The sequence below is a fragment of the Equus przewalskii genome, chromosome 10 (assembly GCF_037783145.1).
Source record: "Equus przewalskii isolate Varuska chromosome 10, EquPr2, whole genome shotgun sequence".
NCBI classification, from domain to species: Eukaryota; Metazoa; Chordata; class Mammalia; order Perissodactyla; family Equidae; genus Equus; species Equus przewalskii.
Genome location: NC_091840.1, coordinates 28,384,889 through 28,408,737, shown reverse-complemented (window position 1 = coordinate 28,408,737; position 23,849 = coordinate 28,384,889).

Here is a 23,849-nt window from a genome sequence, read left to right as displayed (position 1 = left end):
GACTCTGCATTCATCACAAGCCCCTAGGTGATGCTGATGATGCTGGCCCAGAGAAACCACTTGAGAACCACTATGTAAACCAGTAACCACACTGTCTCATCCAGTTTCCCTAGGGCTAAGTGGGTATATTCCTGAATAGACAACCCTAAATTGTCTTTTCTGATCACTATCACTTCACGTACCACCACGGAGAGAACCAGGTCAACCAAGCATGATCTAGAAGCCAGGGTGAAATAACAAGCATCTGTAGCAGATGGTAAAATGTAAGGTGATATGATGGATCTGTGTGAGATGGCATCCTGAAGTGAAATGCACTTGTTCTCAGATGAAAATTACAATATCAAACAAAAAAACTGTTTATTTTTAATTTAGAGTCTTCAAATCTCAACCTCTATACACCGACAAAGGCAAGTCAAGAAATCTGTCAAGAAAAGATGAAAGTAACATTTTAGGGAAAAAATATAAAGAAGTTTCTCTCTTGTCACCATCTTTACAGTGATGACTAATTGCCTCATGTTTGGCATGTTTTGAAGCTGCACTGCTGGTTAAGATATGTTTCCCCCAAACCATCTGAATTTCTTTATAGTTTTATTTGCTTCTCAAAGCACAAAGGTCATCTGGTTGAAAATATCCCTGGAGGAAATGGGTCATATTTGAAATGGGCCTCACTTTTCTTTGGAGGGAAGGAAGCGAGAAGCAGTGGTTTAAAACCATATCATGAAGATTTGGACTGGATAGTTTGATGAGTTTACTGGAAGATGAATGAGTTTATTTGTGTGTTCAAGGGCACTGGGAGAAACTTGAGCCCAAACCTCAACTTGTTCACCTGAGGATTCAAGTACATCTGAGCATGTCTAGAGGTCTGGCAAGGTAGGTCTATAAATAGTCTAGGGGCCAGCCCAGTGGCACAGTGGTTAGGCTCGTGTGTTCTGCTTCAGCAGGCTGGGGTTTGCCAGTTCGGATCCCAGGTGTGGACCTACACACTGCTTGTCAAGCCATGTTGGGGCATGCGTCCCACATATAAAGTAGAGGAAGATGTGCATGGATGTTAGCTCAGGGCCAGTCTTCCTCAGCAAAAAAAGAGGAGGATTGGTGCAGATGTTAGCTTAGGGCTAATCTTCCTCAAAAAAAAAATTAAATAAATAAATTAATTAAATTAAAAATAGTCTATTTTGAGAGGGAGCAAAGTATCTTCTGTGAGGAAAGTAAATCTAGAGAATACTTGAACTTGGACTCACCGCAATGTTCGGTTCATTGAAGACAAAAGGTAGTTTGGGAGTCTGTCTCTCAGATCATCTTCTGCTCATGGGTGCTCTCCGAGTCCTTGGGAATTCAAATTCAATCAAAGCGCTTTTTCACTAAAAAGAAAAAATAAAGTCATTAGGCACACCAGACCACATAAGCTTGGTGCCCATGCAATGGGCAGTGAGGGGTCCATGAGGGGTCGTTCCCATATCAGCAGGGAAAACTGTATGATAAGGCCATGTGCAGAGTGCCAACAGACAGCAGGAGATGGCATCGGCATGACCTGCAGCAGCTTGGCACAGAGGAATAATCCTGGCTCCAAATAAGAAAAATATTCTGCTATTGATATTCCTGTCACACACAGGAGGTCAAATGTCTTTGTTTGTGGAGTATTCACAAAAGAATAGTCTGTGTTATTTTTTCAACTCAAGCACAGTAGAATACTTAGGGGCTTTAAAAACAAGACGTACATTTGTTTTATGTATGGGCCTCTATCATAACATTGATAACACCGCGCTCTAATTGTTGATTTTCACCACTAGATAGTCAACTCCTCAAGGAGAGGGGCCAGATTTTGCATATCTTTGTCCCTTGGCACCTGACACAGAGGCAGTGCCGAGATACATATTTGCATTAATGGAGAGAAATTAAATCTTGGCTTATAACTCTGCATTCTGTAATGAATCAGATTGATTCTGTTTCCTTGTTAATTGACCACAGAAAAAGTGGAAGTACCATGAAGTATTCATAGATGCTTGTAATTGTTAGTTTCAGGTTTGTACCTCTCTTCAGATTGCAAGTTGCAGGAAATCAGGAGCTTATGTTTCCCTTATAACTACAGGGCTGATGCCTATAACACTGGTTTATCAACATATTTTTATTGGGAAGTATACACAATTGAGAAGTCTAGCTTCCTCACTATTTCCCAAAAGTAAGGAGAGTCATGCAAAAAAGGTCATTCACTTTAGGTGAAAGATGCAGTGGATAATGTAGTCATGTATTCTTGTTTCATTCTTCCTTTGTTTCAGTTTACGAGAGCAGAATATTCACTTACTTTTAGAATTAAAATATATAATCTGGAACACCAAACAAAAATAAAGTGGTTATTGCTTGAAGCTGATTCATTTTGAAACGTGCCACTTTCTTGGAGGATCCAATTGATGGAGCACGGAATCATCCTTATCAAATCAATTACTCCTTGATAACTATGCTACTCAACGGAGAATATGGCTGTGAAATGAAAACATTATGAGGTTTACCTTTAGCATATAAGAATGATTTGAGTGTGTGAGTGTGAGAAACCTATTAGACTTCCTCGCACAGGTTTTCCTATAGGGCAACAATATGAGATGTTATTGTGTGAAATTTGCAGAGGTTAGCTATTGTTTTATACTGCTGGCGGTGACATAGTGACTGACTTGGAAATTACTCTTTAACAGTATTTCTCCGGGCGGCCCCATGGCGGAGGGATTGAGTTCACGCGCTCCACTTCAGCAGCCCAGGGTTTCGCTGGTTTGAATCCTGGGTGTGCTCATGTCACCGCTCATCAGGTCATATTGAGGCAGCGTCCCACGTAGCACAACCAGAGGCACTCACAACTAGAATAGGCAACTATGTGGTGGTGGGCTTTGGGGAGGAAAAGAAGAAGAAGAAGAAAAAAGATTGGCAACAAATGTTATCACAGGTGCCAATCTTACAAAAAGAAAACAAAAAAAAATATTTCTCAAAATATTATATGCATATGACCAACAACAAGATCCCATGGTGACACTTCTTAAAAATTCATAGTCCTGAGCCCTTGTGCAAAGCACCCCACATGGGCCAGGAGCCTCAGTAGCCCTCATCTCAGCAGTTATTACTAGTGATATTCATACATTCCAAAGTTTGATAATCATTATTCTAATACCTAAAATAGTCATCAACTTGGAATTTTCAAATTAAGCCAGTATACATTTTTTATTACTTTACTCTTATTTTGGAAGACCTAACAGACAAACATGATTGATAGACGGAACTAAAATTTTAATCATTTGCTATGATCTAAACACTATGCTAGATTCTTTCATACAAGCTATTTTTATTAAAATGTGGATAAAAACAATATAGTATGTTAATATTCCATTATCTACAGATGAAAAAACTGAGCTGGAGACATTGATTCACTATGCTCATATCACTCATGGGATTTCAACTCAGATTCTCTATTCCACTTAAGCCCATAACATCCTTTTTATTTCATCTTTCTGGCCACAATACAAAAGTCAAGATTAATGCATGAGAAACACCTGCACATTTCATGGGAATTAGAAAGAAGCAAAGATCAGTGAGGCCTTGGAGACATAATACCTGAACGATGCCTTAAAATTAAGTAGGAATTTCAGATAGGTGTTAAAAGTAAAGCATGATGATAGTAAAGAAGTGACGGAAAGGGTGAATGTATGCACGCATGAATAAATAAATAAATATAATCTGGGACATCCTAAATTCTCCTTCATACTAATTTCATAAATGTAAATATGGGCTCAGTAGCAGACTAAAATAGCTATTTGCTATTTCATTGCAAATTTGAAAATAGTCCTTCATGTGACAAAGGTGGTAAGAGAATCTATAATATAAACCCATGCAACTTGGAAACTTGTTTTTCTTACTTAACAGCATGTCATCAGTGCCAAGAATGTTGCTAGGATTATACAGTGGAAGACAAGGGGGCGTTCTAAGTAAAAGAGATGGGATGGGTGATTCTGGAGCAATAGAAATTGGAACAATCTATTAAACTATAACCAGAAAAGTAGCTAGTTTAAAGCAGGGTGTTATGGAGTAGTAGCAACATATATTTATAACATATCTTATAATTAAAAAGCACCTTCGCTTCCTTAATTATTTGACTCTTACAAAGTCCTATGAGTTATGAAGTATTACCCCAGTTTTTTCTTTTAGTTGAGAAAGGTTTTTACTTAAGTCCATATGTCCTAGAAAAATTGGAATTTGGACTCCGTTCCATCTTATTTGTCTCCTATTTGTCGTGTCTTTTCACTTACGCTGCGGCTACCTCATATTTGAATAGAGAATGGACTCAAGTTATGGAGAAAATTAAAAGCTAATTTATAAATCAGATAATTATTGAGTTGCTAAGTGACCAGTCTCTATAAATAAACTTAAGACAGGTTTTCTGGATCTCAGCCCAAGATTTGACACCCAATAACAATCTCCTATTAGCAATTGTTTGACCAGGAATGTAATTTCTACTAAGTTCTGTCTTTGAGACAGCAGGACTGGCGACTCTTGGAACAAACTTTATGAAAGAGAATAGGCTTTGTGTGGGAGTCATGGGAAGCAGTGAGGCTCCCTTCCCTTTCTTTATTATTTAAAACTGCCCTCATCTCCTTTTGCTCTCCACAGCTTCCTCCTTTACCTATGCTCCAGTCAATGCTCAAAACTCAAAGAACATTAACTGGGACCCTTCATCAGCTGTATTTGTACCAGCTGTATGCACTCTTGTTGGGGTTTGTGCAAGTGGTAGATCTGCTAAGACAAATTGTTACTGAGATTTTCCTTTCTAGACATTTTGGCAAATGTAATCGAGTTGCCTATTGCCACAGCAGTGTCGCTTCTAATTCTATCAGCTCTCCAGCCGTTCAAGGGTGAGCAGTGAGTAGTGAGTATACAGAATTGATCACCTGGGGTCCAACCAGATATGCAGTCAAACATGGATGGCGATTGTTTTAGAAATTCTCTGAAAAAGGAGGATATATAAAAATTGGATAACAAAGAAGAAGACTAAAGATAGTCCAAGTTGGAGGGAGCTCTGTGAATAAAGATATGGCATGACCAAAGGTGGTGTATTTGGGGGAAAAGACATATTTAAAAGAAATATCCAATTGTAAGCAAATCTAATGTGTGGCCATTTTGGAAACCCAAGACTATGCATTTGCTGTCTTATAATAGACTGAGTGAGGCAATTACTGATATAAGTCCCCATATCTGTAACTCACACCATTTATCATGCTTAGGAAAGGGGAGTACTATAAACTAATTATTAAAGGCAGAATTCCTTAGAGAGTAAATCATTTTTGTAATACCTAATGTTTAAATATCAAGTAGAGAAAAAAATTTCTCAAGTTGGAGATTTTAATACAATGCTTTGCCTTAAAAAGCTCTTGTTTGACCAGGTCAATCATTTCTCTTTGTATTCCACACAGTTCTCAGACTAGGAGAGAGTTGAGAACAATTTTACGCTTACAGAAAATTTGTCCTGCCCAGTGTTGCACAGACGAGTGTATGCGTTCTGCAGAGGCCTAATTGGATCCGTTTCTGAAGCTCAGCAGACTTCTCATAACGCAGAACTGTGCGAACTATAAATTAGGAAATTGTGGTATATAAGGCTCAGGACTGCACTCAGAAACAAGCAGCACAGAATGCACCTCATGGAGGAAAAGAGGTAGAAATAAGGCCTTTCTATGGCATCTGATTTTTTAATCTTAGATTAGAATGTTTTAAGTTTTTATTAGATAAATGAGGATGAATACCACGATGAGCTGGGCGGGGTTCTGTTTAAAAAAAAAAATCAACCAGATCTCTTTGGGACAGGAATCAGTTTCTCCAACCCTCTTCCACTATACCTAAATGAGAAAAAAGTCAATCAAATAGCTGAGAGTGAAGTGATCCACAAGTAAGTTGGGCATGCCCATTGAGGACATGTGGGGCGTAGAGGGAGGCCATGGCTTTTGGGAAGTACGCGGGACTATCACAAAAGATTTGCAAGAAGTTCAAAAGGATAATGGAAACTTTAGGTGAAAGAATAATGTTTAACTCAGTGACCCTAAAGTCTTTTATGAGGGCAAGGTCTATACTCGTAAAGAGTTACACGCCTTTTGATTTCTACAACCCAAAGTTCTATATGCAGTGGTACATTGCAGTAAGTTGAGTAATTGGAGAAGAGAAATTTCAATGAGGTATAATGTAGGGAAATAGTACCTAGAAGAGAGAAGTATGAAATAAATAATCTAGAGAGGAATAGTGTTTCTCAAGTCCCATTGTGACCTCGATGGGAATTGGCTAATGTGAAATAAACACAGAGGTGCCGGCAATATAAACAAAGTTGAGGAGCCATGAGGCAACTCTCACTTGATTAATACTATTAGAGGTAGAGAGGATTAAGTTTGGGAAGTCAGAAAAAAAAACCTTAAAGAACTTTGGCAGAAGTGGGAAGTAGACAGGGTTTGGGATAATATAAAAATTTGAAAAGTATGATGTAAACAAGGAATTTCCACAATAAAGGCTGTTACTATCAAATCTTTTCCTTAGATGACATCTGTTATGTATCCTGCTAATTGGGAAGGAAGTTAAAAGGCACAGGTGATTGTCCGCAGTTGTACTCTGAGGAGCAAAGAAGATACCAAATATTTACCAGCTAATTTGAAGCACAATGCTTGAGTAGAAGATGAGGTCTGCAAAGTGAATAAGGGTTTCTTCTATGGTAGAGAGTAATGTAGAAGGTGAAAATTTGATCTAAATTAAAGAACATTTTAAAAGGCAGAGTCAGAAGCAGATGTAAGGAGAGAAGGACATGATGACACTGAAAATGGAAGGAGCAGAATGCTGTTGCAATTTTACTCGGATCCGGAGACAGGAAGAAGAGGAAAGCTGTGGTGGCCAGTTGTTAACAGCAGAAGTGAGTTTCCAATTTGCGGGCAAGTAACGGCCAAAGAGACTAATATAATTTAATCTCTTGGAAATGTTTTCCTTCTTTTATAATATACTTATAAATGTTTTAAGTGGGATAATATTTGTAAACCATCTGGCTAAGTAAATATGGATTCAGTTTTCCCAAACTCCTACATCAAGGACTTTTGAAACCATGATCAACGTACATGCAGTAAAGTTTCTAAATAGTTCTGCATTGCCTCTTTAGACATCCTAGAAGGTCACAAAAGGAAATCAGCTGTTTTAAAAAATCTAATTATTAAGGGGCTGGCCTGGTGGCATAGTGGTTAAGTTTGCCAGCTCTCCCTCGGCAGCCAAAGGATTGCAGGTTCAGATCCTGGGCACGGACCTAGCACGGATTGTCATGCCACACGTCCCACATGAAGTGAAGGCAGATTGGCACAGATGTTAGCTCAGCAAGAAAATCAGACAGCAAAAGAAGGAAGATTGGCAACAGATGTTAGCTCAGGGCCAATCTTCCTCACCAAAAAAAAAATATATATATATATATACATATGTGTATATATCCCTCTAATTATTAAATGCTCATATGATTCATTCACTTTAAATATCTGCACTGTTATAAAATGATATTAAGATCACTTTTCAGAATATCTCAGTGATGGGGACTTAAGTGCCTCTGGGCTGAATTTTGCAGCTGGAAATAAACGTCTAGTTATCACCACCTTCCCTCTCTAACAATATTCAAAATGATCAGAAAGTAAAACAATTTCAAACAAGGCTAGGAAAACGCATTCGGGTAGTGAGAAAATGAGCAGTCAATACAACAGAAAAAGTAACACTTTTGCCGAAGTTAAAGGATGATTTGTAAAATGCAAAGGCAGAGTAAGCAGGAAGACGTGCCACAGCAGAAACCAAAATGCAGGTTTCTGAAAGAAAAGAGAGAGGAAATGAACAGATGGTGCTGTTTGAAATGTCAGAGAAATAAAAACCTCCTGAAGTGAAAATAATTATTGTATATTATTTCATAAAGGGATATTTGTGTTGTATATATTTCTATAATGTATTTGATGCGCATCCTTGAATATATTCTCAACTGTGAAAAATTTAATGTAACGTTAATTATTCCGGACACAAATGAATTGTCACCCCCAGTGGTAAGTCGGGGGAAGCAAGTATTCTTTTTCTTATTTACGAGATTTTATTACTATAATTAAGTTATTATGGAGCTTTACTGTAACTATTTTAATGTCACTCCCATTACTCATGAGCCTATGGAACACCTTCTTTCTCGAGTGTCGAGCTACAATCAGATGGAAAGTTTTAGCTGAATTTACCTTTTAGTGAAGTCATATAACAATATTGCCTGATTTCAGATATGAGTGGTTAGACTGCAGGAAATTTTTGGTATGTGGTGGAGGTCACGTGAGCGAACTCAGATGGAGAAAGGAGACCTGGGTTGGAACTGAGTTCAAAGACAGGCTGTTTGGGGCTGGCCCAAGGCGCAGTGGTTAAGTTCACATGTTCCGCTTCTTGGCAGCCTAGGGTTCACCAGTTCGGATCCCAGGTGCAGACATGGCACTGCTTGGCATGCCATGCTGTGGTGGGTGTCCCACATAGAAAGTAGAGGAAGATGGGCACGGATGTTAGCTCAGGGCCAGGCTTCCTCAGCAAAAAGAGGAGGACTGGCAGTAGTTAGCTCAGGGCTCATCTTCCTCAAAAAAAAAAAAAAAGCTGTTTAACTTTGGATAATCACTTAAGCTTAAATTACCTCATTCTTAAAATAAAATGAATGATACTTAAGAAGTTTCTAATTTTGTTAACTATTAGACTAATATCACATTTTTTTAAAACAGGTAAATACAATCTCAATATTCATCTTGTATTACATTTTAGAAATGGTTAACCTAGATTAAAAACTTGACCTGTGAAATTTTAATCTCCAAATTAACATGCTGGCTAGATACACACACATACACACAAACACAGATGATACACACATGCCACATTCACATATGAACACTTACATGTATATATATGTATTTATTTGTAAAATCTATGATTCTAAAATAAGTGGATTAATATGGCAAGCTTGAAAACAAATATAATAGATTCATTTGAAAAATTAAGTTCACAGGGTAAATGTAAACAGACTATTTAAGATTATTATGCTTCAAACTGAAAAATTATGTACTCTTTTGTACTTCTCATTGGATTTTCATAAGGAACTGACATAAATATATATATATATAAAACTATATATATATAATATACATATAACTATATATATATAATATATATATATATACACACTATGGTTTATTCCAGATACCTTAGCATGGATCCTGTTTCAAATGTGTTCTCCTATTGTAAAACCAATGTTTCAGGTAGAATTTTTACATAATTAGCTTAGGCAATCTGGTCATTGTGTTTCCACCACGTGTAAATCCACCTTGTATTCGTTTAAGGTCGCTAATTACTAGAAATGAGAAGCACGCCAATCACATTCTCAATATATTCTGAGCAGAGTATTCTAAGTAATTTGCTTCCTGTGTATTTTGCTCTGTAAATTGTAATAAACGCCAACGTTTAAAATCTTTCTGAGTTAAGCATGGAGTATATCTGAGACTCTTTAAAGTAAGTACAGTCCGTTCCTACAACATAAATCAATAACATAGTTAAAAAGGTTTCAATCTTTCTCTATGTTTGTGTCAAATAAACACAGACATTAATTCAAGAGAGTTTCATTAGATGTGGCTTAAAAGAAAAAATGACAAGGCTTTAGCTACTTTTCAAAATTTGCAACTTTGTTAATAAATTAAAGAAATGAAAAGTTATCCATAATGTCAGAAAACCAGTTTTAAAACTATTTCTAACAGTTCAAATGCCTTTATGTCACTAAGCTCATTCACTAATAACTTCCTCTAAGACAGTGCTGTTTAATTGTTAAAGAAAATCGTAGATGTACACAGAGATGTAGTAGCACTCTCCTTTTTCTGCTTTTGAGATTTGTTTTTCGCAATGAACAGCAGCGTGTCACGGAGCAATAAAGCAAATACAAAAGGCAAAAAGAGCATTTCTGTCCAGCACTTCAAGGCAATTTGGAAAGTCATAGGTTCATCATATAAATAATGGCTTCTGAGGTTTGATCCTTAGAGTTTCATAAAAGTAAATTACTTTTCAATAGTTAGTGCTGAAGCATTCATTAAAAGGAAGAATTCTAGACACAGACTTGAGTTCAGTATTACATAAAATATTTTTTTAAGATACATGGAATAAACGGCAAACATTTAATTACCAGACTTGATTTAGAATAATCTTGGAAGGAATCTTGAGGAAAAAATTACTATACTTATGATTCTTAGGTCGTGTTTTTAAAGCGTAAAGCACCATTTTTACCTTCTGTGACTGTACTGACAATACTTGTACAATTTCAAGCTATTAGACTTCAAGGAAAAAGTGCTCTGCCACATTACGATTAGGTCCAAGGTGAAAGCAATATTTATGAGGGACAGAAATGCTAAAGTGACCCACATCTCATATTTAATCACAAGACAAAAGGTATTGATAAAAGGCAGTTTTCTATTTTCTTTACTAGGTGGTTTTTATTTCTAGAACAAGTAATAACTTGCATCTTACACATAATAATTGTGTCTTAATGTGGCTGTTGAGCTCCGAATGGTTTGAAATCTCTTTTCTCATTCTTAAAGACTGGTGGTGGTGGTGGTAGGGGGAATGATATTGAAAAGTGTCAATCAGTTACCAGCTAATCAGGCAGAGACCTTCACATTTCCTTGTGACAGACTGCAATATTTATCATTTATCAGTGCACTCTGGACTAATGCAAAATTCCCCACAATGGGCTATCAGTAATTCGACTGACCTCGCTAGGGTTTTATGAGAAATTCTTTATCACACTGTGAAGGATACCAAGCGCCGGGTATTCTGAGCTTGGACATTAAAAAGAGGTAAAAGCACTTACATTATCCCTTTGATCTGACAGTACTTTAAAAACTAGAAAATAACTTTACTATTTTTCCACAGAGATCCATCCAGACACTCATAAAGCATTGGTTTTCACCCAATGCCGCTGTCAGCCTTCAATGAATTAAGCATCGGACCTGAATCCTTGGTTTTGACTCCCTAGTCGTAACTAACAGATCTGCAATCACTCTCCCCCTGGTGGTGCCATCTTCCCCATCTTGCTTTACCTGCTTTCCTTGTAACAAATTCTGCTTGGTTGGGAATAAAAAGCAAAAGGAAAAGTGAAATGGAAGAAAATAGAGCAGGATAAACTTTATCTATCCTATTGTCTTTTTAGAGAAATCACAGATCAATCCACCGGGACACACAAGAGTTGGAAATCTCACTTCAAAGCACTGCACAAATGTTCTCTCATTATTTTGTCCCCCACATTTGAAGGTATTTGGCGTAAAAGTTGACATATGAAAATAAATTGAGTTCAATTTATCATCCTAGCTATGTTGCTGATTGTCTTGGTAAGAAAATTGATGTTTTATACCATGATTAGAATATTTTCCATCTTGGCCTATGATCATTTCATTTCCCTTTAAGAAATGGAAAAGAGTCTTTGTATATATTGCAAAATCCTTTACATTTTCCAAGCTGCCTTTTGAAGCATTTTAAGTTCATTACATTAATTAGAGGACAGGGTTTGTTAAGATCTAATTCTATAGACTTAACGTGGTCCAGTTCGTTTAATTTTCATTTCAAGCTTAAAACAATGTGATTTTACTTCCTTATTTTAATAGCACTGTAAATCTTCTATTTGGTTGCAAAATGTGCAAGAATTTTAACCTCAGGGATAGGAGTACAAACTAATGTAGAGGCTGAAAAATGATGATGAAAATGATTAGGCTTAAAGGTACTAATCACACTGGAGGAGTGATTACCATTAAAAGAAGGGAACCTTCCCAATAGTCTAAGTGCAATCAGAAATCTCTGTATGTCAACTTCTTGGTGAGAAAACCATGGTAATTCATAGGAATGACAAAATAGAGGCAGAACATTTATCAAGAAAGTCACTTATTTTTTTCAGCTAAATTCTGTGCTTTGTTTTGTATGACGTGGTTTAACAGTTCTATAGCCTTTATGCATCAAAAGTCTACATTCTAGTAGATAGCTCAAGACCAGACACATACAACAATAAAAATATATGACAGTAATAACGATACCATATTAAGCATTTTCTGAATGTGTCATGCCGAGTCAGTTTACTACTGCCAGCACTGAGCTGGGCATTCAGGTGTTTGGGTTCAACCGTAGGCATCTCTAGGGAGTATCAATGTCCATGAGGTAGGAGGTAATGCAATTTTTTCCCAGGGATGTCTGTTTAAGATAAAGAAGGATTCTAAATAACAACTAGAGACAGTAGATAAAAGACCAGGCAAGGATTAACATTCTTATCAGGATTCAACTAAATAGATGTTTATTGCAGCATTCCAACCCAAGGAAATCCAAGAAACCAAGACAAAATAGAGCACCAAAGATTGGTGGGAATTTTGGGGGGGGTGGATGGGCAAATGTGTGATAAGTGAATGCCCAGGATGCTCTGGAGCATCATGTGTGGACATGAAACAGCAAGACTGCATGAGCATTCACAACTCAGTGCAGCTTAGAGCTTCTTTCCTGTTTCCTAGCTTGACTGTAATACATTCACTACCTGGGTGAGGCTGAGTCTCCAAGTGGAGTTTCTTCTGTAAGTGCAGCTCCTCACTTATGAGGAACTTAATAACTTCAAAAGTATTCAGTTCTTTAGAAAGACAACTCTTTATCAGAAATTTATCACTCAGGAGTCAGTGATTTCACAGTATTTTTTAGGGAGATTGTACACTGGTGGTCCATTGGCCAAACTCAATCAGTGGAACTGCTTTATTTAGACTTCACAGTGCTTTAAACTATTTTGAAATAATTCCCATTTTTTAAATGAGAGTGTTTTCACATAAATATATGGATGTCAGGCCCTTTGTGAGAAATCGGTGATGGTGTACTCACATTTCTACATGATGAGAATCAACATCATTAAAGTTCATGCTCTCTAGTGAGCCATAAGCCCCATCATTCTTATACCTAATCTATTTTACACATTTGTGTTAATTTACCTACCATCCACTTGGGCCTTTGGGTTTTTAACTCCAAGCTCACCAATTTCTGCTTCCTACTTAAAAATCAAAAGATTATTTGGCTTTATTAAACTAGAAATATCTTCTGTTCATTTCCTTGGTTTTTCAAATTATAAGATGCATCTATTAGAGAAAGAATCCTCCTCTGGAAACTCAGAGACTATGGGTACACAGTCAAAAGTGGTAGAGCATCAGGTAAGTTAATTGCTTGGGTTTGAGTTCCAACTCCACAACACACATCCTTTGTGACATTGCCAAGTTTCTTAACTATACTAAGCCTCAACTCTTTCACCTGTAAAATGGGAAAATGTAGTATTAGAGTATAACATTAGGCCTGATGGCACAGTGGTTAAGTGCGTACGTTCCACTTCAGCAGCCCAGGGTTCACTGGTTTGGATCCCGGGTGTGGACATGGCACCACTTAGCAAGCCATGCTGTGGTAGGCGTCTCACATATAAAGTGGAGGAAGATGGGCATGGATGTTAGCTCAGGGCCAGTCTTCCTCAGCAAAAAGAGGAGGATTGGCAGCAGATGTTAGCTCAGGGTTAATCTTCCTATAAATAAATAAATAAATACATAAAATTTTAAAAAATTATGTAATACGTGTACATGTATGTGTGTATATATACATATAGGCATATATATGTGTGTATATATTTAAATAGAGTATTTTATAATATGGTATAATAATGGGATAGTATAGATTCTTATAATATAATACAATACAGCGTAATAATGGCAATGATAGCAATGATGTTTAACACGTACTGAACACTTTCTATATGCCCAGCAGTGCTCTCAGTGCTTTGTGTGTGCATCTTATCTACTCATGATAGCAACCTTGTGAGTCTGGTATCATTATTACTGTCACCTTCATTTACAGATGAGGATTGAAAGCCACCTCTCTGACTCCAGAGGATATATGAATGCTTGCAAAGAATTTAGCAAGCTTCCTAACACCTGGTAAGCACTGATTTTCGAAGAGATACGGCCTATGTTGTTTGATTTCTTTTACAATAAATTTACTATGCTGAGCATCTATATAATGCCAAAATAGCTGGACGAGTCGAGAAGCCATTTCTTATAGCAGCTGCCTACTTTCACTTTACCAGAAGAAGGAAACCATATTAGACCTGCCTCAGTGTCAAGATTAGGAAACCCAGGTAATTAGGAGAGTTATTAAATTATTCAGTCAATGAAATGTTATTGAGTGCTAGCTACTGTGATATTTATTTCCATAGTAATCTGAGATTGAAGCTATGTCCATATGACAAATCTAAAGCCAATTAATTTTTTAAAAACAGAAACATAGGGATGGGCCTGGGATCAATAAAGCAGTGATGCCGCAAAACGTTCACCTTTAGAACTGACAAAATCCAGGGACTCCATCCTTTATCACCCCAAAGGGCAAGCAGTCAGTCCACCTGGCCAGCCGCACTGTCCTCCCTTTGATGGACACAACTGGCACCTGGCTCAAGTAGAATGGCGGTTGTGGGGACGTGCAGGAAGTGCTCTGCAAATCCAATGGAGATGATTTCTAGAAAATGAAATCACATACAAATTTTTGTTTACTCAGATGGGAGCCAGAATTGCCACTAATTAACTGATTATCTATTTGAAAAGGTCTACTCCAAGAGCCCTTCATTTCCTGAAAATGCTGGTTTGAACACTGTTAAATGGAGATCCTAGAAAACCTTTAGCAAAATCATTTGGTTGATTATCTCCCTATGAATGATGGGAAAACCCTACATTCTAACTTCTTATTAAACTAATTACAGTAATAATGATAATGCTAGAGGCAGACCACTTACCTAGGAAAAGAGAGTCAGAGGACACTATCTTCTTCCCCCACCTAAATCCTGTGTTCTCACCATTACTTTATGTGGTTTGACATCATTTTATGACCCCTACCCATAAGAAGTAGACAAACAAGTAGACAAGGCAAGATCACACACCCACACACAGTCATAAGAATAATTACAAAATTTTGAGCACATATTTAGAGCTAAGGATCATGATTAAGTGTGCTTTATACATTTCAAATGTGACATTCATTTAAATTCTTCTGTGGACCATAGATTATTATCACTTCCACTTTATGGATGCAGAAACTGAGACCTAAAAAGATGACATAATCCCCCTTCGACCAGGCAGCTGTTACGTGGCACATGTAAGATCTAAACGTTTGCAGTCTGACTCCGGACCGTGGGCTCTCAATCACTACCCACACTGTTATAAAGGCCTTCGTTGTACTATTTCATTCAAGTGTCACAAAAACCGTATCTGGAAGGTTGCTGAGAAGTCCAGAGAAGATAAGTAACTTGTGCGTTAGAAGCAGAGATGCAGAGCCCTGACCGCCTGTATAAAGCCTTTTCTCATTTCTTGATACTCCATTTCATAGTAAGTACAGAAAACTTCAAAATTGAACCATGACGCCATTCCACATTGACCACAGGCAATATGCTCATTAAGTCTCAAATGAATGGACTCTTGAGAGCAAGAATCACATGTTCCCCATGAGAAAGTTCAAGGCAGAGGCTGATCTCAAGGAAGGTCTTCAAGGCATTGGAAGTCTTGCCTATTCTGAAAGAAGGGTGTTTGCTATCCCCTGTAGTAAACCCAGAATGCACAAAAGCTCTGCCTCGGGAAAGAACATGGCATGTTCCAGAGTCAATGATAATTGAAGGCTGCACCTGTATACCTTTCCTTGGGAAACGTCTTGTATAACTTGGCAAGGTGTTGGGCATTTTAAAAGGCTCTTAGATGCTATTTCCACGCGATAACATTTGCTTAACATCCAGTGTGCTTTAGAACTGACTTTTGTGTTTTGAAGCAAAGCTCTGCAATCCAACCCAAGTGGAACCCAAGTCCAGGTTAGAAATGCCCCTAAATATGGTGCTTATAGCCCAAGGTGCTTGGAATTTCTAAACAAGGTTTTTTTTAAGCATTCTACATTATTATTATGTGCTCAATTTGTGATGCGTCACGTGCCTCAGAATATTTTTATGCGAAAGGAGTGCTTAGGCAGTCGTCTCCCATGATGTAGTGATGGACTACATTAGTCCTTCTAAAATACAGTTCTCTACATCTGTCCTGATCAAATTCCATCCCCATTAAATAAGACCATTCCTCTATATTGCCAAAAGCCATTTTAACATACAATTTACCTATGGCCTTTCTTTTACAATCCAAACAACATTGCTGTGAGTGCAAAATCAAAGACAAAATAATGGACCAAATCACACTCCTTTTTTTTGTCTTGTTTGTTGTCAAAATTTAAATCAGGGTTTGTAATTTAATTCTGTGATTCTAGAAAGCACGATGATCTGATGCTGTTCATTTGCTTTTAAATAAAATCACACTGATGAATATGTATTAGGATTTAGTTATTTTCCAATTTTATGCAGCTCTTGTAGAATCCAATTGCTAACAATTAAAAGCCAGAAATACTTACTGACAAGAAGAATTTAAAGAGATATAGCAAATTCTAGAGAAAATGACAGGGAGGGCCATAGAGCTCAGCTGAGAAGCAGTTTATCTGATACAATGATTAATACGTGGAGACAAAAGAGATACAACAATCCTCCTGAGGCACATACCATCTTGGTTGAACAACACACTCTAATTGGATGCCTCCTCTGAGCCAGGCACCAGGCTAGGTCTGAAAGTCTAAAAATGAGTGTGCCATGCCCACTGCTTGGGAGAAGCTTTCGGTTTGGGTCTTTTGAATTTCATTTGTTCCTACTGGTAAAGATCTGCAAAATGCGCTTTCATTTACCAGCTTTATCATTTGATAGAAAAAGAAAACTTGGCACTTGATTCTGCTCTGCCTGACTTCCAACTGGACTTCCCTCTAGCCTTCTAAATTACCTGGCACTAAGCAAGGCGCCTCCGCCAAAAACTGAATGACTCAGTATTTGAAACCAGGCACATCAGCAAAATCCAGATTGAACCTTGAAATCACTTTGATTCAGATAAAGTGGGTACCTGTACCTGGGAGTAAATTACTTATTACAAAAGATAATAGGCTTGAAAATGGGAAAATAGAGAAGGGGATCTAAGTAGCTTTAGTAGCAGAATTTTAGCGGTAGATGTTGTTGATATGTTCCAGAAGATGACCTATGTAGACTTAATCAATGTGTGTACGAATAAAGGTTATTAGCGTGACTCTTGGGAAAAATACAAATGTATTTATTTATTTATACTATATGTTATTTTTTATATACATATATACCGATCTTCCTTAACTTACAAGGGGTTACATCCAGATAAACCCATTGTAAGTTAAAAATACTGTGACTTGAAAATGCATTTAATACATCTAACCTACTGAACATCATAGCTTAGCCCAGCCTATCTTAAATGTGCTCAGAACACATGCATTATCCTGCAGCTGGGCTAAATCATCAAACACAAAGACTATTTTATAATGAAGTGTTGAATATCTCATGTAATATATTGAATACTGTACTGAAAGTGAAAAACAGAATGGTCATATGGATACAAAATAGTTGTAAGTGTATTGGTTGTTTACCCTCATGATCGTGTGGCTGACTGGGCACTGCGGCTCACTGCTCAGCATCACGAGAGTATCATCCTGCATATCACCAGCCCAGGAAAAGATCAAAATTCAAAATTTGAAGTACAGTTTCTACTGAATGCCTATTGTTTTTACACCAAGGAAAGTTGAAAAATTGTAAGTCAGACTACCCTAAGTGGGGTACGATCTCTATAAATATACTCATATTTTTCCCAAGGCTCCTACTAACATCATTTCTTTTTTCTTTTTTTGAGGAAGACTGGCCCTGAGCTAACATCTGTTGTCAATCTTTCTCTTCTTGCCTGAGAAAGATTGTCCTTGAGCTAACATCCATGCCAATCTTGCTCTATTTTGTATGTGGGATGCCACCACAGCGTGGCTTGATAGCAGTGTGTAGGTCCATCCCCTGGATCTGAACCCGCAAACCTTGGGCTATAAAAGCAGAGAGTGCGACCTTAACCACTATGTCAGTAGGAGAGTCCTCATCATTTATTCTTAAATAAAGAATTAAATTCTTGAGCCAGCCCTGATTGCCTAGCAGTTAAAGTTCAGCATGCTCTGCTTTGACGGCCCGGGTTTGGTTCCCAGGCATGGAATCAAACCACTTGTCTGTCAGTAGCCATGCTGTGGCAGCAGCTCACAAAGAAGAACTGGAAGGACTTACAGCTACAATATACAACTATGTACTGGGGCTCTGGGAAAGGGAAAAAAAGAAGAGAGAGGAAGATTGGCAACAGATGTTAGCTCACAGTGACTCCTAGCAAAAAAAAGAAATAAATTCTTATAGGATATACACATTGAGATATCTATCTGTCTATCTATCTACCTATCTATCTATCTACCTATCTATTTCAATATATATGTCCTTTACATATAATTAGATTGATTTTGTCCTACTGACATTTTAAACAAGAAGTGAGAAATGGAGAAAGCCATTATTCTTTTGACTAATTAATTATTTAATCAATCCGTCTATTCATCTATCCACCATCCGTTTATCCATTCAGTTAAATACACTTTTATTGAAAGTATACAATACCTGGGAGTGTTGAGGCTAACGAAACAAACAAAAGCAATTACCTTTTCATGAAACACACAAAGTAGTAGCAGAGATAATATATAAATAATAATTTGCAATACAGATGTCTGTAGATCTGCGTTCTTTACGTTTTATGGCATGTCAAGCAGGAAAATGAAATTGTCTGTGGTCTTGTGGCATGAGAACCTATCGAAGGCCCCTGCTGCAACAGCACTCAAGCTCTGCATACAAACCCCCTCACACACACCCTCTCAGAGACACCAGCTTCAGCACCATCTTTAAATTCCTAACCAGTTACGGCAAGATAATAAAGAATCATTCCTTCTCGCTCTCATGGGATACAATACGATATATAATAAAAGTTCAATCAAATTTAATGGATGTTTGAGGAATACATAGGCTTGGCTGAGATTATAAATTGCTTCCTGTGAAGCTACAAGAAAAATCCCGTTATAGTTACTATACATTATTATGTTTGTTTGTATACCGTTAAATTTTTTTCTGAAACTAATTTCTTAAGTAACTTCCCATGTCCCCTTTTAAAAATTGCATATAAACAATTAATAAAACATGACTTTCAAAACGTTAAATTCAATAATCTGCAGAATTTTATTTTTTAAAAAAACAAGGACATAAAGGGCAGTCTGTAATTATTGAGTGATTTATGAACTAGAATCTGTACAAACAAATTGAATTGCATCTTACGGATCACTTTTCATGCCTTAAAGAAAATAGTTCTGAGGGTTTTTTTGGAAAGCACTTTTTACATTGTTATTTTTATATTTACACACAGTAAAATTGATTTTTTTTATGTAGCATTTTAACACACATGTAGATTCATGTAACCACCATCACAATCTGGGTCCTGCCAGTTTGCTCAACACTGAAAACTCCCTCATGCTATCTTTTGCAGTCAAACCTTCCTCCACCCACCACCCCTGGCAATCACTGATCTATTTTCAATCATTAGTTTTGTTTTTGCCAGAATATCATATACATAGAATCATACAGCTCATAATTTTCTGAGACTGAGTTCTTTCATCAGCATAATGCCTTTGAGATCCATAAGTGTTATTGCCTTTATTAATAGTTTCTTCCTTTTTATTACTGTTACTACGGTTTATTTATGTTCCCATAAGGGCATTAGATAGGTTCTTGTTTGGGGCAATTATGAATAAATATGTTATGAATATTCATGCAAAGTTTGGTTTTGTATGTGTGTGTGTACAAAATTTATTTCTCTAAGAAAAATACGGAGGCATAGGATGGCTGGGCTACATGGTAAGTGTAGGTTTAACTTCCTAAGAGGCTGCTGAACTGTTTTCCAGAGTGGCTGCACCATTTTGCATTCCCACAAGCAATATGTGAGAATTCTTGTTGGTCTGCACCATTGTCAACACTTAGCATTGCCATTTTTTTCTTTTCATTCTAGTAAGTGTGTATTATACCTCATTTTGGTTTTATTTTGCATTGATAAATTTAATTTACATTGATGTTAAAAACATTTTCTCTGTGAAATACACTGTTAAGAGAATGATGAGACAAACTCCAGACTGGGAGAAAATATTTGCAAACTATGTATCCAACAAAGGACTCGTAAGCAGAATGTTTAAAGATGACTCAAAATACAATAATAAGAAAATAAGAAACTCAGTTAAAAAATAAGTAAAGGGTTTGAATTGACATATTCACCAAAGAAGATATATAGATGGCAATTAAGCCCATGAAAAGATAGTCAACTTTTTAGCCACTAGAGAAATGCAATTAAAACCACAATGAGATTCTACTACAGTATACACCTGTTAGAATGGCTAAAATTAAAGTAAAATTTAAAAACCTGACAGTATTGAGTTCTGGTGAAGATGCTTAGGCGTTTTGTTTTGATTATTTGTTGTTGCTGTTTCAACAATCATCAAGCACTATCTTTGCTAACAATTTGCATATTTGAGATGTGTGCCTAAAACCATATATATGCTTTTGTGCACGCATCTCAAACTTTATGTTGTGTGAAACTATCATCTCTCCCATTAATTGTATGAAATGTCCACATTAACAGTTTCATTAACATACCTCTTTTCTATTATGTATTGCTAATGAGGGAAATACTTATTACACACTTAATCTACATATTTGTACAAACCTTAGAAGCAAAGCTATTAAATTTCAGGAAATAAAAAAACACTAGTAATAATAACACAAAATATGTCTATTCTTCTCTTTATCTACTGCCTCATCTTTAGTCTGGAACATTCTCATTTCTTGCCAGGAACACTCTTCTGACCTCTTAATTGTTCTTTTGCTTCCATTCCTGCTCTCTTTCCATCCACTTTCCATATCTCAATCCCAGCATGTTAAATCATAAACTTGATCATATCATGTCTTTACTCAAAGTCTTCCATAGCTTTGCATTGTACTTAGAATAAAATTAAGATTCTTCCCCATGAGTATTAGCTATTAATGTTGCAAATGGCTCTAACAAATGAAGTTTAAAATATCTAATAGCCCAAATATAAGACCATTTTATTTCTTGCTCAAAGTCTAAAAGGTTTGTTTTCGAATGGAAAAGGGACTCTCCTCTAAGTGTTTATTCAGGAAAGCAGGCTGCTCAGTGTTGAATTACGCCATCTTCTACGTGTGATATCCACGTTTGACATAATTATCTTCATCAAGCTCATGGATTTGAAAACAAGCAATAGCTCATCTCTTCCCTTGAATGGATCAGACTTTTCTTGACTATTTGCATAGATAGCTTTTTTCATCCTTGAGATAAAGGCATACGTGGTCTATAGTTAGAGATGCTTTCTGTGACCCCACCCACATTGCCCGTTCTTCTGCTCTTCACTGCATCCCTTTACTTATTTCCTTAAACAAGCAAACAAAACTTGTAATAAGTGGAATTAGGTTGTATGTGCATCTCCTTGATTTGTATCTCTTTCCCTGTTAGAATGTAGTATTATAGAAGGCAGTGAACGTATTTCTTTTGCTTACTGTTGAATCTTCAAAGTCCAGTACTGTATCTGGCACATAGTAGTAAGCCCCAAATAAAGGCACTTTAACACTCGGACTGATAAAGAAAACCAACAAGGTTTTCTCTTCTCACTATCAAGTCCTCTGCTCTGTGTTATGTCGGTAATTTGTCCTAGGGGCATAATCCTTTACTCTACTATATTATATCTATAACAAACAGAATCCATGAATATAGACTGCAAACTACATCAATATAGAACCACTATTTTCAATACAAAATTGTTTTGAATCGAAGCTTGCTCTCAAGCTTATATTGACTTAATAAACAACAATAAGCATGCAAAAAGTGGAGGAGAGGAAAAGATGTATTGAAAGCATTCTAAAGCCTGAAGGCAAGAATGTATTTTGTAATCTTTAGGGTGCATGGTAAAATTATGTATAACTAACAAGCCAGTAGTGGAGAGTAAGAAGATATTTTAAAATACTGTAGGGGAGGAAGACATTTCCTCTAACCACTCTGGGTCTTTCTGGCTGGAGAATGAATTAAATTCACATGAGACAGACTAACAGGAGAAAATTAAACAAAGCTTTATAACATGTATACATGGGAGAGGCTCAGGCAAACGGAGTAACTTGCCAAAATGGCTCAAGCCACCGCCTTAAATACCATCTTCAGCTAAAGGCAAAGAAGGATGTTGGGGGTGGGACGAGTTAGTTATGGGAGATTACCAGGAAAACACAGGAAACAAAGGTAAGGTTATTATGCAGATTTAAGTCCTTGCCTTCCTCATTGACAAGAGTTTCCTGAGATAAGGTCATCCCCCCTTCTTCCTGGTACAGAGAGGGAGACACATTTACAGATGGAAATTTCCTTTACAAATGTAAATGTCTCTTACAGAGGGTAAATAAATTCTACTTTTCAGAGTTTGTTTCCTGTCTGCAGTTTTTAAAAGTAACCAGCCCAAAATAATCCTCATGCCAAAGAGGCATATCTTGGGGTGGCCAATTCCAGTCCCCCACAAAACTAAACCAAAGCAAAAGAAGGAATGAAATAGAGAGAAAGAACACATTTAAAAGCTAATAGTAAGATGATAAATTTAATCATAAAATAAATCCTAATAGTATGACAGATAATCTAACTAAATATTTCAGTTAAAAGACAGAAGCAATAACTAGTTACAACAACAATATACTGTTGATGTGACAAATATCTTAAATAATTGGACACAAAAATGAATGAAGAAAAGTTGTATCACATAAACAGTAGCCAAAAAAAGCCTATGTATGAAAGTAATAGATAAGGTAAGCTTTGAGATTAAAAAACAGTTCTTAATTTTAAATGTTTGAACTCACCAAGAATATCTAACCACTCCAAATTTCAAATAGTAGCAGAACCTCACCATATACATATCTTACAGAACTGAAAGGAAAACCATACAAATACAAGATAATCTGGGAAATTTTTCATACACCTCTCTCAGCACTTAATAAAACAGACAGAAATGTTATAGGTGATTTGATCAAAACAAAGTTGACCTAATTGATATATACACACAATTGGCAACAGCAATTGAAACAGTTGTTTCAAGCACACAAACAACATTTCTAAAAGTTGTCCATATGCTGGGTCATAAACTGAGGTCCAACAAATTCCAAAGGCCTCACACCTTATAATGTAGCTCTCTGGTCGTAGTGGAATTAAGCTGTAAACAAACAGTGGAAAGACTCTACTAAAGCCCCATATGTTTAGGAATTAAACACACATTTAAGGCTTGCTTTGATTTTCCCTGGAGAGCTCATAGTCTCAGTTGGCCTAATCATTGTTTGAACATCTTTGACTAGGTTCAAAGATTAAACTCAGATTGTCAACATAGATGAGACAGAGTATAGCATAATGACTAATAGTATGAGGCAGACTTAGTTAATTGAAAAAAAAATAGCTCTTACCACTTAACCAAAAACTTGGTTAATGTAGGTAACTTGTTTTAGCATCAATATATTTCACAGTAAAATGAAGATAATGAGTATTTATTCACAAAGTTATCACAGCAATTGATTTGGAAAATGCTTATTAAACACTGAGAAGACTTTCCGGCACATATTAACCACTTTACACACTTCAGCTCTTGTTAATGTCATACTGTTGCATCATCGTAATTATCATTCATTTGTCTTCTGGGGGGAAAATAAAGTTATGCTTCTGTTAAACAGTAGAATCAAATGGTTCAAAAAAACCTCAGCCTACCTGTCA